Below are 16826 nucleotides of genomic sequence, written 5' to 3'. Positions count from 1 at the left end.
ATAAAAAAATATATTCATAAATTGATATAATTTAATACAGTACTTCAAGTTATAAAATTATTTTTATTATAATATAGATTTAATAATTCATATAAAATAACGTTAATTTATAAATTTACTTTTACATAATCTCTTTATATATTATACTTAACACTTCTCTTTTTTTAATTATTTTCTCTCTCTTGATCTTTTCCTACGTCCTTTTTCTCTTTTAATAAGTTGGAGATGACAACATGTTCAAGGTGCAAACTTAGCTAATGAAATAACCCGTTTTCTATTTACTTTTAAGCATTCTATGAGATTGAAAATATAAAATTAAAAAACTATTTTTAGCCCTCTCCTTAATTAAGTTGCATGGGAATATAGGTATTTTACAATCTTTTTACTTTCTGGTTTTTAATGTTGTATTAATTTTTCATTTTCATTATAATTTAATTTAATGTTGAATTTTTTATTACTTTTAATTACGGGTGATCACCAACTTAGTCGGAGTCGGAATATTCCCTAAATCCGACTCCGACCTTGTCTGAGTTCAAATCCGAATTCTGACTTGTGTAGATTCCAATTTGACTCTAGAGTCGGATTTGGATTTTCAGTGTTGGGTTTTTTTTTTTTTTAATTTCATATTAATCCCATTTTAAAAAAGAATTTTTTGTGGGCTTTCAACTTTCAATTTTTTCATAAAATTAAAAACTAAAACTAGCTAAATTATTCACTGCTAATTTACTTATATACTAATATCTTACTTATTTTTATACTAAACTTATATTATAATGTTAATTACATGTTATCATATTATAGTATTACATATTATTTTTGTTAGTGGAATATTTATGTGTGTATCAAACTATACAAAGGAGACCTATATATAGTGGAATATGGCCAAAGCAAATAAGGAAATACAAACTAAAAGGAAAGATTCTAACCTAGCATAATTAAAGGAAATTAAAGATATGATCTAGCATAATTCTAGGAAATTAAGGATATGATCTAATATTCTAGGTATATTCTAAGATACAAATACATACACTAACAATTTTTAGTATCTAATTACATGTTATTATATTATAACTTATTTCTACATTAGACTTATTTTATAATGTCTAATTACATGTTATTATACTTTAGTAAATTAATTTTATGTGTTATTAACAAAGTTTTTATTAATGGCCGAAATTTTTCATGCCGGAACAATAATTGGGACAGTGGAGATAGGTGTTCGGTACCGGGTCAACTTTCGATCATCTCGGTATGTTGTATTATATATAGCTATTTGGTCAAGCCTTACGACAATGGCATGTGTTCTATTTTAACGTGTTTAGCTCATATATATACAATTTGTTCTTTGATGTTGACGATGATGGTGGTGATATTCGACGAAAATATTTTGATTAACGTTGATTCTTATTGTCTTATTGATGAAAATAAGTGATTATTTTTTTTAATAGTTGGACTGAAAATTTAGAAGTATTAGTGAGTTTTAAAAATATGTGTTTTTTTCAGACTTGTATTGAGAAATATTATTGAGTTTCTCATGTATGCATGTTTTTAAGATTTGCTTTGATATTATTTTGGAATATAGTTTATATAGATAATTAATTTATATATATATACTTTATTTATTTATATATAGGTTATCTCGAAACGATATCGATACCGAAATATTTCGTTCTAGTGCTTTAACCGAAACTGTCACAAGAACGAAATTTAAAACTTTGGTTATTAACTTATTATACTAGACTAATTTAGTTATTTCTATACTAGTGTCTAATTTATTTCTATACAAGACTTATAATATTGTGTCTAATTACATGTTATTATACATTACTATTACATGTTATTATACTTTAGTACATTAATATGTGTTATTAAGTTATATATTATTCTAGACTTATTTAAATACTAGTGTCTAACTTATTTCTATTCTTAATTATGTACGATCATAACACTATGATGTTTATATATACTAAACTATCATTAGTCTATATATATTATAGTATAAGTATGTTATTTTATAATAATTAGCTCAAACTAATATATTATTGAATTTAACTATACAAGTTTATTATAATAGTTTATTATTGAATTTAACTATACAAGTTTATTATTTCATAATAATTAGCTCAAACTAATATATTATTGGAGTCAGTCTAGCGACACCTTCGACTCCGATTGAAAATTTTAAAAAAAAAATCCGACTCCAACTCAGTTTTGTCAAAGCAGAACTGGAGTAAAATCGGATTCAGATTCGGAGTCAGATTTTTGAATTTTTGCTCAGTCCTATTTTTAATTACTTGTCGACATGTATAGAAAGGATATCTTTGTCCAAAACTTAATTTTTTTTTTCCTTAGAATTTCTCTCTTTCAAATAAAAAATTGAATAAAAGATATAATAAAAACTACAATAAATGTTTCATTAATGCACTATGGGCACCGGTTAACCGGCCTATGTATAATTAAATCTTATTAATTCTAGTGTTTTGATTTGTAAGAGAGTCGTTAATGAGAGATATAAGGGACGTTACTCGTTGGAAATCCAAACAAATGACCCAAAAGAGTATAAGATCGTATTTATAGATTAAAATGTATTTGAAAATTTAAAATGTATTTCTACCGCAAGACAGAAACAGAGACAATACAGAATATAGAGATAAAGCAAAAAATGCAAATCAGATCTATTTTGACGAAATGGGTCCGAACAAGTAAGGGAAAAAAAAGTGGTGACTGTTTGGACTTGTTCTTGCGAATTTGAGGTTGTATCAAACAATTACATAATGAATCCAGAGACCTCAAATGAATCAGCAAATAAAAGAAGAGTCGTGCTACACAGAAACCCTACATTTTATACACCACTTAAAAAATATATGATTTTATTTTTTTATTCTCATATTTCATATTTCATCTTTCATAAAATATGAGGGTAAAATGATAAAATCATATGTTTTTAAGTGGTGTGTAGAGTGTGAGGCTTATTTCTAGAATTTTTCATAAAAGAATGATGAAAAATTCGAAAATGTACAGAAAATCTTGTTTCCTCGGAAACAATAAAAGAAAAAACCTCTTCTTTCTTCTCTTCAGGCTTGGGAGGCTCTCTCCTGAGGCTTCTTCTCTTCTTCGGCCTTTGGTTTGAGGATCAGAGCGATAAGATATTTGACCTGCCTGCAGCTCTTCCTCTGAACTCTCTCCAGAACCTTTAGTGAATTGACTTTTTCACCCTTCACCACCAGCTTCGAAGTCTTGCAATCGGTTATCACAACCTCGACCCCTGACCCAAGCACAAAGTAAAAGAGAAATAGCTTACACGGGTTGTGGAGAGAAGCAAAAGAGAAACACAAAGTAAGAGAGAGTAACCTGGGCAAGGGAGCAGCAACGGAAGGGAACCGTGATGGCGAATGGCTAGGGTTTGGCAAAGGGAGAAAGAGGAAATTATTGATTTACATGGGTTGGACGTGCTAGCATCTAACTAAACCCGATATCGTATTGTTGACCCAATGAACCTATATTTGACAGGTTGGGTAAGTTGGATTATTCAGATGTATCGAGCCCAAGCCCTTTATGCATAGGCCTACTTACAAGGGTAGGTAGCCAACCATATACCTAGGGATGGTAATTCATGTTTGTGGATTGTGTTTGTGTCTTCTCAAGTCATGAAAGTTTGACTATATGGGTTAATTCGAATATGACTTGTTAAGCTAAACGAGTCAGACATTTAAACCGTAATATAACTTATTTAAATAACAGGTCATGTCGTATCACTCGTTTTGACCCATTCAATAATTAGTTAAGAATGTGTCAACATAACATGACTCATTTCAGCCTGTTTCATGTAAATGTGTTGAACTAACCCACATAATCCATTTGATTTAATTAACATAATTTTACATAAAATTTAAAATCTATATTTATTAGTAGCCACAATATTTATATAAAAAAAAAATTTAAAATTGTAACCTATAATAAAACTAATGTTACAAACCCAACAATAACAAATAAAAGCATAGGTTCAAAGTTACAATCTCAACAATAAAAAATAAGTATTTTGAGAAATATCAATATTATAACTCTATAATTATAAAATTTTAATTTTGAAATAAAATTTAAACGGATTATTTCTGGTTGATTCATTTATTAATCGTGTCTTAACGAGTCAACGCATTTTGTCCCGAACCCATTTATATCAAATTCAAATCTACTAATTTCATCTCGTGTTCGTGTTAGATTCATGGGTCCTCTTTTCCTGATCTCGTCATACATATGTGGGTGGCCTTATCCAACTGCAGTACGAGCAAATTTTCAAGCTCATCTTCCATTAATCAGGGAAATTACATAGATCTATATTTCAATAAATCCAAGACAACAATCTATAGACCCACCACTACAATACATAGATCCAACATAAACAAACACAGATCTAAGGAAATATATAAAGAACACGTAAAAAGCATCTGACCTACCCATGGTCAAGGTGTGGCCGTTGGTCATGGTGAATAAAAAAAAGAAGAGGAAGAAGAGATGAAGACGAAAATGGGAAGGGATGAAGAAGAAGAAGAAGAAGAAGAAGAGAGGATTTCATTGGATTATAGAGAAAGGGAAGAGAGAGGAGGATGAAAACATAAGAGGGTAGAGAGAGGAGGTTGAAAAAATGAGAAGGTAGAGAGAGAGAAAATTAGGATTTTTTTTATATAATAGTATTGGGTGGGTGGGTGAAAATCCATGCGGGCGGGTGGGTACCATATCCATCCCCGCCCGATACCAAACGAGTATGGACGAATAGATCGGTTAGGCTGGATATGAGAGAACACCAAACAGGCCTAATGCATTAGGGACTATGCAAGGTTGCTCCCACAGTCAATTAACTTTATTTTTAATCCAAGACTAGTAAATTAATTAGTTAGGAACAATGATCCTTGTTTGTTTTTGCCTATTATCATTATATGTGTCCTCAATCATTGCTACTAGGCGAGGGTTAGTTTCAAAATGAAGTCAGTTACAAGATAAAATAAATGATTAATTTCCTAATTACATTCGGTCGATGATATATATGAGTTCATATTATCACAATTATTCCATCAAATTTAATTATCAAAAAAGGGATTTTAATATTGAGAAATTATATACCCACATCAATTTACACAATAGTCATGGCATTAGTTTTCTTTTTTTTCTTTTTTTTTCTAGCACAAGGTGCTAGCAGGACTAATTTCTCAAATTGTAAACCCACGCTGCACCTCACCTTAGATTTCAAATTCATGCTGCACCTTACCTTGTCTTCTCCAAAATTTCAAACCCAAAATCCGACCACTACTGTCCACACTGGTGCCTTAGGTAAGTCTCTCTGCAAATCCAACCACCACCATCCACACTGGCGCCATAGGTAAGTGTCTCTGCTCTCATTTCTCTCTTTCTCTCTCTCTCTCTCTTCCACAAAATCCTTGTTTCGGCCACCACTGTCCACAAATCAATGAGCTCCAATCTCACTCCTCCTCCTTCTCTCTCTCATGGTCTGACCTGGAGTCGCTAAAGTCACAAGAACAAACTCAACCCCATGCCAATGAGTACCAAGCCAAACCCCACAACAAACCCACCCCATCTTCTATACAAAAGGAAGATAATAATTACTTTACACGCACAAAAGATTCCAAAAACATTTATTTCCGTTTCATAGGAAAGAATCAAAGTTACAATCACATTACCCTAACCCGACTAAACTAGGGGTTTACCTATTGGACCAAATACAAGCAGTGTTTGTCTCTAACACATACTCTCTCTAGTGTATTTTCCCCTTTGATTTTTGGGAATTTCTTTAGCATAATTTTTATAGGGACAATGGAGATGTTTGGTGTGAGCTCTATTGAGCGCACCAAGTGGTTGTGCTCTTTCATGGAAGCTTTGGTGATGGAGATTGTTCTTTCTATTGGGAAGTCTCTCGTTTGCCTTTTGGTATATCTTGTGTTAGTTTTATTTTTCTTTTTTATGATATATTGCTCTGCTTTTGTCTCTTTCTTCTTAAAAGAGAATTATTGTATGCAAATTAAACGTTCATCCTTCTATTTTGCTTTTAAAGTTCTCTTCTTTTGTCCCTTTCATTTTCGTCTGATTTTGTGAGTACAAAATGTTGTTCTAGTTTTCTTTCCTGGGTGAGTGTGTAATATGCTTTTATATTTAGTTTTGATGGTTTGTTCTGGCTATAATGGGACTTCTTGAATTATTTATGATACAAAACTTGAACTTACTTAAGAGGGTGATGGAGAATGGAGGTTTTGCAAGTCTTAAAGAGTCATTTTTTGGTTATTTCCTAAACATGGGAAGCATTTAATGTGTTAGCTATATTGTTTTTTTTCTTTTCTATAATTCTATGATAAAATTCTACATTTATATACTTCTAACCAAATTGAACAATTCTAATTTCATAATATATGCTGATGGTTACATCTTCCATTATTGCTCAATAGGGCCACAATGATTTTTTTTAGACGGGTTAAGCATGGACTACCTTAGTTCCTCTACGCCAAATCCACAAATTGTGGCCCAAGAAAATCACCGATCACCACCACAACCCAATTCCTAACATGTGAAAATGGACTAATGTTTCTTGTTGGGAGATATGTTTGTTGCATGGTTGATCATGGTCCACACACTAAGATGCATTTCCAAAAATTTGGATGCAACCATATAAATACAAAATTCAACACCCGGCGCCATTTCAACAGCATAATTTAGAACTTAAAATCAAAATACTTTATAAGCAAAGGTTGTAGGGACCTTATTCAATACAATTCAAGCAACTTACAATCAAAATACTTCCTACACTCACAACAACACAATTCAAATTGTGAACAACACAGCTCAAAATATAACCTACATAGTTTACATCACACAATTCAAGGTAACACCAATGTATCTTTGTTTGTAATAACTTACAATGATTTGACACAAGTACAAATAAGAAGAAAATCCATGACTAAGAAAGTGCTACTCTATATCTATTGCTTTTGGTCATTTATCTTTCTACTGTCTACTCCATATCCGATTGGTTCGATTTCTATTGCCTACTTCACATCAGATTGCTTCTTTGCCTACTACTATTCCAGTTGTTGAGTCTTCATGGGAGGAGCTTATGTGGGTCTTTTTTCTGTTTGCAATCAGCTTCTCTAGCACCTCAATGCACTTTTCAGATTGAATTTTACCTGAACAAAGAATAAAAAATAGTTTAGAACTAAAATTTGGGGCACAAAACAGTTTAGAAACCTTTGGATATCTGGATATCGAGTTCCATTTGTTAAAATAAAACAAAAAGAAAGATAGTACAACAAAATTCATTTTTTTTATAAGTAAAACTAAAAGAAAAAAGGAAGAAAGAAAATAAATTACTATGAAAATAACAATCAATAGTCTCAACAAAAATCTCTTAAAGAGAACAACAAACAAGCTCAGCAGAGAAAACAAAATGGAGTAGAAGATTCATCTAACTTAAAATTATGATTTATCTGCAGCCACTCATTCAATAGCAACATAGATTCATCACCCCACAACCAAAATGATGGCCCATTTAGACTTATATCTAGGACATATGTTTTCCTTGCTAAAGTTAAATCCAGAGCTACATGAGAGCTGAAAATAAATAACAGCCACACCTATAGTCACAATATGTGAAGCACCGTTAAAAGAATATCATGGCTTCAATCAAAGTGTTAGAACTTTATATAAGTTAAGTAAGAAATTCAGTAATACACCAACATCTGCAAAATGAATCTACTTAAATGCACACTATATGAGAACGAGTATTACATCAGAACCGCCTATAATTCTCTCATGGGACCTTAACAGCTAAGGAAAAACTTCCAAAGCCATTTATGCATAACCCATTGACTACTTAGTAAAAGAATGTATACCACAACAAGATTATCTATGTATAATTTTCTTAACTCCAGATTCAATTTGTAAAATTTAGATATCTTTCAAAACCTACTTAATTTTATGTGTTGGGATGAAGATAAATTGTTCTTTTTTATATGTAGGATGAAGATGCATTTTGAACCATGCCAATACAAGGTTTGCTTAATAAGTCAAATTGTCAGAACAAAGTTTGGCCCAGGCAATGTGATGCATAGACCAATGGCTCACCAATTGCTATCGAAACTTGACAAAGACAATGAGTGACTCTACCGGTAACTACTAGGTTCCACCAGACTAGAACACCTAATCTTTAAAATCCTACTCAGACTGATAGGAATAAATTCGAAAATACAAGTTCTATATATTCAAAATTGGAATGAACTCCTTCCATTATATAACAGTTTAACAAAGGCTACAAAGCACAATCCATTTAAAAGATACTAGCAGCATTCATTTACTATATCGACAAAAGTTGATTGTATTAAATGTATGAGGCATGAATATGAATTAACATCATATATTCATTATGCAGTGAGTATAGAACAAAATTACTCAATAGAAGTGTTAATGGCGTGTCTTGTAAGCCTGGACAAGGTTCTCGCAACTTGGGATGAGATCTTCACCTACAAATACAAGGACGAAAGTCGGCTTAGGGTGGTTCGGGGAACCTCCGATGCTTAAGCTAGTCTCTCGTGTCAAAGGTAATGGCTAGCAAATAATCGAGTTTAGAGAGCACTCTTTTTACTTGGAATGTAGCTTTTATACGAGATTTCAAGGGGGGACAATCTATACCCAGTGTCAGGGTTTGGCTATCCTGCCAGTAGTTGTTTTAGTCTGGGTATTTAATGCGACGTGGTGTTTTGAGGTAGGGCGTCCAATGTGGTGCCGTTTTTGAGACAACGCTTTTAATGCAGCGTGGCTTCTAGGGTGCATCCCGATGGTGGGTGAGCGGTGAGGTCATTTCTGGTTTCATCATAGAATGGAGGGCTGTCTGCATCCTTCGTTTACTTGCTGGTGTAGGTCCTTTAATGCTAGGTATCACAGGGGATGTCAAAGTTGGTGCATCTCATCTGTCCCCCTTCGTCTGGTTTCCCGCACTGTGCACCCTTCTTCATTTGATACAACCTAGAGGGTCGGGCCCTTTGGGAGACTCTGGGGCCGCTAGAGGGGAAGGCCCGGGTTGAACTGGGCCTCATGGTTTTGCCCCAAGCCCAACCAGTGTGGGTCGAGCGGGGAATATCATTCCCAAGAAGTATAAAATATAAGGTTAACCCAAAGCTCTATTGAACTGACCCGCATACACTACCTATTTCCTACATTGAGCATATACTTTCAAATCCTAGAAACCAATTTGGCATAAAACCATAAACAAACAGATTGATAGTCTTATTCTCTATCATTTTGCTTTAATTTTTTCCAGTTACCAAGCAAAATGTAAGCCCAAAATCAAACCCAGATAAAAAAAAAAATACCAACCCAACAAAATTAGATCCAATTACCATCGACCCAAACCCTGAACCCAATCATATCCAATCAAAACAACCAAAACCCATAAACCCCAGGGCCAGAAAAATTGTAAAAATGATAATCAGAAATCTAGAGATTATAGAACACTTAGCACCCATAAATGTCGAATCAGATAAAAACCAAGTTTGGGTTTGCAAGATGAGAGTTGGGACAACATAGGGTGAGATTTTATGTCCCAAAATCCTCTTCTTCATCAATGTGAAATCTGTCCACTAGTGTGGACGGAGGTGCTGGATTGAGAATTTTGTGGAAGAGAGAAAGAGAACAATGAGAGCAGAGAGACTTACCTACGATGCAGGTGTGGACGGTGGAGGTCAGATTTTGGGTTTGAAGTTCTAGGAGAGACGAGGTGAAGTGCACTGCAGATTTGAAAGTCTGAGGTGTGATGTATGTTTAAAAATTGAGTTCTACTACGTGCTAATCATTTTAATGAAGTGCACAAATGAGTACAAAAGAAAATGACTATAGATAAAATTTTTATTAAAATTTTAGTCCTGCCAACGCCTTTTGTTAGAGAAAAAAAGAAAGAAGATAAAACTAATGGAACCTAGGATTGTTATGTAAACTATTGCGAGATTTTCTCTTACAAGTTTGTCGGGAAAAAAAAAAATCATAATTGTGTTATGCATGAATGCTGCCCCACCGCAGTGCTTTCTCCGAGAGATCACATGAGTAAAGATATATATAATATTTCCTATTATGCACGCATTTATGTAAGAAGAAATGCAACCGTTAAGCGTACGGAATTAGTCATGATGAGAGTCACGGATAGGATTCAGTTATTGGTTTGATGCATTTAGATGGATGCGTACGTTCTTAGCTTTGTTTAATTCTTCGAAGGAATAAATCTAAATAGAGTCAACAGAAATCGCCGCAATAATATTAATTGTCGAAGTAAGATTACTGATCGTATATATCTTGATCTAAAAAATCTTTTATTGCTCGATCGATCCATCTGATGAGCTATAAATTGAACTAACACTTTTAATTGTCAGTGTCTAGAACCATCAGTACATTCCAATAAATGTTTTCCCAATCCATCTATTGAATTTGTTACAGCGGCAGTAGTAGTATTAGTACTAATATCTATATATGGTAAAGCTAGGTCCACCCAGAAATACTACCGAAATATTATAGCAATCAGTGTTTTTTTATTTAAACAATCATTTGTATGCATGTGTTTTTTTTTTAATATTAATTAAAAAAAAAAACACATACATGCATATGCTTAAAAATAACAAAAAAACAAAAAAAAAAAATTACACTGTCAATATCTCCCCTGGTGGAACTATAATTTCCTATATATATATATATATATATATATATATATATGTATATATGTATGTATGTATATAAACACACACACATATAATATATATATATATATATATATATATATACACACATGTACACACACATCCCGGGATCTTTAATTTTTAGAGGAATGCTAGACAAAAGATCAGGAGATACGAGATACGAACCTTGAACAATGTAATGATATCGGAGGCCATACATTATATTTCTTTACATCTCCCTTTTTTCTTCGTTAATTAACTAACATCTAAATTAAAAATAAAAAAAATAAAATAAGCGAGTATATATTAAAAAAAACTTAATAGTTAAATAATAATAATAATAATAATAAGCCTAGTGTTATTGTGAAATAATCATAAAAACGTGAAATAATTTTTTTAAAACGGAAGGTACCTTCAAATGAAATAAAATACTAAATTTCAAATACATAAATATATATTGAATTTAGGAAAGAATACCCTGAAAAAAAAAAAAAAAAAGAGGCCACTATCCCCGATAGAGGGTGGCGCCCCACATGCATGGTGGTCAAGACGAAGGCCAGCCTAGGCCTCCTCGTGGCATGCATGGTGTGTTTTTTGGTTTTTTCTTTTGCTTATATATTTACTTTTTTGGAATTTTAAATAATTTTTTTTTGGGACTACATGAGGTAAAAGTAATTGAACAAAAAAAAATACTAAAAGAAAAATATTCTAGCCGCAAAGTGATTATACAAAAATAATTCTACAAACTGATATAGTTTAATATGATTTGTCATATTGTAAAGCTACTCACTAAAAGAAATTTTACTTTTAGAGACGAAATTTGTTAGGGACGAATTAAATTTCCTTTCTAAAATGGCTGAATCTCTAAATTCATTCAAACGGATAAATATCTATTCGAACAAGATATTTTGTGACAAATAAAATCGTATCATAAAAGTAAAACCGTTCGAACAGAAAAAAATAGATTTGAATAGGGAATTAATATTTTTTCGAACAGTATATAATATGTTTGAATAATAATCTTAATGGAAAATTAATTTATTTTTCCTATTGAAAGTTCATAACCGTTTGAACTTAAATTTATTTGTTTGAACAGACGAGATTTGATCGGAAAATGTGGCAACAAGGTTGGTTGACCATTTGAACAAAAAAAAATATATCGTTCGAACCGGTTTGAATACCATATTTACTCATTTGAACGACTAATTTAGTTGAAAATTATATAAAAATTGTTTATCATCATTAATTTGTGTATATATTTTTTCCATTAAAGTAATAAATTTTTTTCCATTAATTTGTTATCATTTTCAAAATATATAAAATGTGTATATATTATATATTATGATTTATGGAGAGTTCAATATTTATAAACTCATAAATTAATTTTATGTAATTAATTTCAAAATTTTATAGTGATTTCTTTTATGTTAAATTTATGTAAATATAACTTTAAAGATAATCTCATTTTTTATATTATCATGAACTGTAAGTAAAATGAAAAAAATAAACAAGGTAGCAAACACGAAATATAAAAATTATAAATTAATTACATCTCAAATATATAATATTCTATACAACATAAAAAAAGTAAAATAATAACTAAAACGATTTATTTGCTAAGTAGATCAAAATCCTCTTATAACATTTTAATGCGACCATCCAGATCTCTAAACTTCTCCATGATGGGCTCAACGAGCTCCACAAATAGAGCTCATATCTGATCCAAAGTAGCCCCAGCAGGCTATCTCTCAATATCGGTAGTACTACTAGAAGCTGGATTGGTCGGTGTGCCACTAGGTTGTTCTGGTGCAGTCTTCCGTAAATGCCCCTTGCTCTTGCTGAATGTGATCTTGTTAAGAGGTTCCATCTGTGGCGACCTTTGCTCAGTCCAAGACACTGTAACTCCCAATCAGAGTAAGATGTTAGATATTATCAATGCAAATGGTAGACTACCTCTATTGGAATAGCGTGACTCTGATCGAATGTGTAGGAAGAAATACAATGCCAGATTAATCGAGTCCCCTCGTGCTATTCGCAACAAGAATCTGGCTCGACCGATCCCGAAATTAGTATTGTATTTTTTCGGATCGATATTATACCCAACAGTCAAATTATGCATTATGAAAAATGCTATACAGTCGGCATGCATGTCAGATCACCTTACTCCCATCATATGATGGAGTTGAAGGATCTTGCACTAGTTGACGAACCTGATTGTCTGTGAGACCATCATCAGGTAGATCATCATCCTCACTATTATCCTCACTAACATCCAGCTCTAATGATGAGGATGTGGCCGGTGTGCCTGAATCAGATGGTGTAACCGATGTTCCCGATGTAGCCACCGCAGCCACAGCAGGACATGCGCCGACCAAGCGCAGAAGATTAAGGAATTCAACAATAATGCGGGGAGAGAAAGTAATACTCACTCCCGGACCGCTAAGCATTGAGCATCAGCGTCATGCTCTACCATGGCACAATAAAACTCACCGACCATCTCTAGATATGCAGTCCCCCTCTGCTGATAGATCGATATACATTCCCAATCGGTGATGATAGACTGTATGCTCCGTCTCTCCCATGCAAGATCGCATAAGGCATCTAGAATGACCTCTCACTCAACAAGTATAGGCCTCGTCTCCTGAACATGAGCTGCTACACTATTTTTTTCGGTCTGATCTCTCCCACATTTTCGTCCACTGGATGTTATTAGTATACTATTTAACCACAAGAAAAGTAAGAATATAATTAAAATAATTTTGTAAATATATTATTGAAGAATTATACTATATTGAACTGAATTGAAATAACTTGTTTGAACAAAACATATTCTGTTCGAACTAACCATCTGTAATGTAACTTCATAATTTGAACTAGAAAAATCTCTATTTGAACAGAATGTTCTGTTCATTCGAACGGGAAATTTTTGTTCATTCGAATGAATTTAATTTGTTCGAACAAAAATATATTTGTTTGACAACTGAGCGTTCGAACGAATTAGATTCTGTTCGAACGAGAACACGCCAAATAGCCATGGCTAAGTTGACTTAGCCTTGAACGAAAAAACCCAATTTAGATGTTATCCTTAGTTTTAATTGGTAGAAATGATTAAGGAGTAAAGCTCCATCATTTCTACCGATTATTTTTGTGTTAGTTGGTCGGAAAACACCAAAATGGGAGATTTCAGATCCCTCCCCCCAAAACACAACCAATTTGAACAAAAAAAGAAACAATAGAATAAGAGACTTGACCCATACCTCTTAGAAGTTCAAATGTAGACTTGCTACGGGCGATCTGGTTGCTCTCGAAGAATTTTTGTTCGAATTGGGAACTTAAATGACAATCTATTCGAACTGGGTATATGATATCCGTCATGTCTCGTTCGAACAGTAAAAAATATGTTCAAATGGTTATTATACTAATAAATGTTGTTTGAACCGACAGGAAATTGGTTCGAACAATGATTATACTAATATATTTCTAATTATATTGCTAATACTAATATATAATAATACTAATATTAAAAAGTACAAAAGTAAAAAAAAAATACTAATAATAATAGTATTATAATACTTGATTTAATATACTTAGTATATTATTTGTAATATACTTATTCTATTACCTATAACATACTAAGTACTTAGTATATATTATAAACACTTAATTATATAGCTACTATAGTGTAAGCATTATATATAGTTATTATATAGTTATAGTTATTATAAGTTATGATAACCATACAAGTTAATATAATTACTATATATTAATAAGTACTATATAAAGTATAAGTATTATAGACTCATAACAATGTATTTTATCAAATTAAATACTGCATTTTATACTAAATTTAAAGTAATGTTTATCTATAAAATAAAATAATTTAATTTAAATATATGTTTTAATTATTGTATATATAATTGTTGTAAGCCAACGCCGAGGTCAAGGTACTATGAGGGGTGTTTTCATTGAGAAAGTTAGGAAAGTGGGTAAAATTAAAGTTTATATTCTTGATTATCACACCGGTGGCTCTGAAGATTTGACATCGTGACTTGCTTCTTATGTTGGTATGCTTACTCACATGTATGCACCGATGACTATATCCTCCTGGTCTAAAATTTTCCAAAATGTAAAAGGCTATATCAAAAATCGTTACTTGGTAATAAGCTACATCCCAAACAACTAAGTATATAACATGTTAATTTAAAGTTATTTTGCATTTATACTAATTGTTTATAATTTTTAAAATGACGAGCTTGAACTTAGTTTTGGCCGACGAGAGGATCGATTAACGGTTGAGGAACTAACGTCGAATGCATTCCGGAGGTACAAAGGTCGATGTCATGCATATTATAAGAAATTCAATACTACAATAGAGGCGTGCTAAAATCCATTCTAAGCAATGCCACCAAACGAATGAGAGAAGATTTGTGATATGTTTGAAGATCCTGTTTATGAGGTAATTTCGCTGCTATCTTTTTTTAATAGTATATGATAGATGTATTAAACATATAGACCTAATATTGTTTTTAGCAACAGAGTATTGTGAACCAAGCAAATAGATCAAAATTAACGATACACCATCATGTGGGTTCTCGATCTTTTTATCGTTTGTCTAAAAAAATGGTAAGTTATTCTAGTCCTCATTAAATATTAACAAATAATACACTTTTCTGATTTGAATTATAATATAGATTTTCTTTTTGCAGGAAGAAGAAAGTCCTGCTGACCATGATCTAACCCAATTGTATGCTAAAGCACATAAAAATTGTGATGATGTTTGAACCAGTCCTGAAGTAGAGACAAATTATGTAAGTTTAAGTTTCTTTAATTTCATTGTCTAATAATATTTTTGTTACTTATACTAACTTTAATATTTTTATTTTTGTAGGACAAGATGATATCTCTTAAATAAACTGATGCGGATTCATCTGATAAATCATCTGTCAACGATGCTCAGATAGTTTTTCAAGTTCTTGGATCACGTTCTGGATATTTGAGAGGCCTAGGACATTGCGTGAAGCCATGATCAACATCATCATCTTTTTCTCGAGCTAGATCGAATGATAATAAGACTAAAGAACTGGAGGAATCAACACTTGAGATAGAACAAGGAAAAATAGTTGCTGACCTGATTAGATCAAGCAGCGCATTTAGAGGCGAGATTAGAAGAGAGGCTATAGTTGAATAACCAAAAAATGTTTTAATAGTTCCAGTCAATCGTGATGTCCCAAAACTCTATGCCACCACTAGGGGTGTATAAGAACCGAGTAAATCGGCCGGAAACCGATCAGACCAGTTGCTGGAGCACGAAACCAACCGAAACCGGCCGGTCGGCCGGTGGTGGAAAATAAGAATAATCGATCTCTGTCGGTTCGGTCGTGGTTTGATCCAGTGAAAAATCGCTAAACCGGCTGACCCATTCTATCTTTTTTTTTTTTCATTTTATACTTATACAAAAACGATGTCTTTTCACTCATTTAAGTGAAATGATGTCGTTTTGGGCCCCCACAGTTGAATCTTTGATATTTGTTGTGATATTTCATATTTTTTGTGGATCTGTGATGGGCGTTCAAGTGTTTGTAAGTTTGTTTGCGCCACCAACTGTAAGAAAATCGAGACCGATGTCGACAGTTTTCTTCCCCTTCACCGGCCAGTTTCGATTGAAAACACATTTTCAGCTTGTCGGTGCGGTTTCGATTTTGGACCAAAACCGCACTGACACCTTCGGATTTCACCCCTAGCCACCACCACAATCTTAAAATTTATTTTTTCTTTAATTGCCTTTATATTATGATGTTCCAAAACATTTGACTAATTGATATTTAAATTAAAATTTATGTAATATTAGTATAATATTTTTAATTAAATTCTATTCTGTATGATTAATACCGTTCGAATGGTAAATTACCATTTATAAATCTATTCGAACAAAAACTAACCCATTCGAATGACAACCGAAAAATACAGTCCATACTGCCATTCGAATAATAAAATATTTCTTCGAACAACAATAATATGCAAAACCCTATTCGAACAGACATAATTTATGAAAATAAAATGTCTGTTCGAACGGACATAATTTATATTCGAACAAAAGTCATTTGAAAA

This window comes from Juglans regia, chromosome 10 (assembly GCF_001411555.2).
Source record: "Juglans regia cultivar Chandler chromosome 10, Walnut 2.0, whole genome shotgun sequence".
Lineage (NCBI taxonomy): Eukaryota > Viridiplantae > Streptophyta > Magnoliopsida > Fagales > Juglandaceae > Juglans > Juglans regia.
The sequence above is the reverse complement of the archived record's forward strand: the minus strand, read 5'-3'. Positions refer to the sequence as shown.